The sequence below is a fragment of the Pteropus vampyrus genome, unplaced genomic scaffold, assembly GCF_000151845.1.
Source record: "Pteropus vampyrus isolate Shadow unplaced genomic scaffold, Pvam_2.0 Scaffold11, whole genome shotgun sequence".
NCBI classification, from domain to species: Eukaryota; Metazoa; Chordata; class Mammalia; order Chiroptera; family Pteropodidae; genus Pteropus; species Pteropus vampyrus.
This window is the reverse complement of record NW_011888792.1, coordinates 7,040,245-7,042,257: the sequence shown is the minus strand read 5'-3', so window position 1 is coordinate 7,042,257 and position 2,013 is coordinate 7,040,245. Positions and strand designations below refer to the sequence as shown.

The window sequence follows — 2,013 nt, the reverse complement described above, 5'->3', positions numbered from 1 at the left end:
TTATTGTAATGGCAATATGACTACTGAATCCTTTCTAGCCTAGTATTATTTTCCTTACTGCAAATATTCTATATTGCTTGTTTGTATTTTATTAAAATTTTTGGGGTGACATTGGTTAATACAGTCAAACAGAGTTCAAGTGTACAATTGCTAGTGATTCTTTTTTTTTTTTTTTTTAGGCGAGGCAACCCTTGGTTGACCTCACAGATTGCAAGGAACTTGTCAGCTTACAATCCCTTATTTTATTTATTTATTTTTTTAATGCCTACAGCACCTGATCTCCCTAGGTGGTCTCCCATCCAAGTACTAACCAGGCCAACCCTGCTTAGCTTCTGAGATCAGATGGAATCAGGCTCGTTCAGGGTGGCATGACTGTAGACTGACAGTGATTCTTGATGTACCCAGTTCTGACCGGAAGGCAAGGAAATTATCTGTGGATTGAAGTTACATTAATATTTACAGATCTGGGATAAAAATAAAGTATGATTCAAGTTGCATTTCAAGCATATTAGTTTTGTGTTGTTGCATAACAAATGACCACAGACTTACTTAATTAACATTCATATTTTAGCTCACAGAAGTCAAAAGTCTGGCACAGAAAGACTGGGGTGTCTGCTCAGGGTCTCACAAGCCTAAAATTAGGTTATCCGGGGTCTGTGTACTCCCAAGCTCACACACAGTTGTGGCAGAATTAAGTTCCTTGTGGTTATAGAACTGAAGATTCCACTCCCTTGCTGGCAATCAGCTGGGAGCTGCTTTCAGCTCCTAGAGCCCTCCACATTTTTTGCATGTGGCTTCTTCGAACCAGCAATGGAAAATCGTCTTCATGTCAAATCTCTTTCACATTTTAAATTTCATTTTTTTTTTTTAGCTAAAGTTCTGTCCCTTTTTAAGGGCTCAGCTGATTAGGTCAGGTCTACTCTGAATAATTTTTCTTAGAGTCAACTGATTTGGGACTTAATTGCAATTGCAAAAGCTCTTTATAGCAGGACCTAAGGTAGTTGTTTGATTAATTACCTGGGAGAGGGTGTGTGGATGCCAGGGAGTAGAAATTTTGGAGGCTGAGAGTTCTGCCTACTTCACCAAGAATATTGTTCATCCAAATCTGAGTTAGTGGGGTTATTTTAATTTTTTTATTCTAGAAAGAGTCCAGTAATAACAAAAGAATTTGGCCTTTGCCTTGGTGATCAGTAGCAAACCACTTGATTAATTACCTTAATCTTATACAGTTTCTATTGATATAGATGTAAAAATAAATATAAATAAAGACATGTACATATGGATATATACTTTATATCCCTGCAAGGGACAGTCCTAACATAACTGTATAAACGGAAACCAAAATGCAGTGGTCTGCTTAAATTAAGCAATTATTTATTATTTATTTAAATTTTGCTGTTTCAAGCACTGTCCCTGATGACGGAGATTGAAATTATTTTGAGTTAATTTCTAAATCTAATTAAATTTCAATTAAAATATCAAAAGTATTTTTAGGATATTCTAATTTATATGCAAGAATAAGCACGCAATAAGATAATTTTTTTAAAAAAGTATTAAGGAGGAAGAATACTCCAAATAGTACTTGATAATTTGGCAAGACTACAATGATTAACACAGAGAGGGTCAGTGCAGGAATGTAAGCAGATCAATGGAACATAATTTAAAACCTAGAAAAATTAGAAACATCCTGATATCTATATATGACTTTAATATAATTTTAATATATAATAAAGTTGGCATTTGAAATCACATATTATGTAATGAGAACTGTGAACTATTTGGGAAAAATGGAGCTAGATTTCTTTTTCATCATACATAAAAATCAATTCCAGATGATAAAAAAGAAAAGTTAACAATGAGAATTTAAAATTATATGACACCATGTTACATAAACTATATAAATGTCTAACCAATGTACTGTATATTTGAAACTAATAATAAAGTAAAATTTAAAAAAGATAAAATTATATGACATGATAAGGTGAATATTTATATTATTTTGGGACAAAAAAA

General features: G+C 32.8%; 1 pseudogene; it reads right to left on the bottom strand.

Moving 5' to 3' along the window:
• Positions 1–262: 262 nt before the first annotated feature.
• Positions 263–380, bottom strand: LOC111732174 (annotated as a pseudogene).
• Positions 381–2,013: the final 1,633 nt, after the last annotated feature.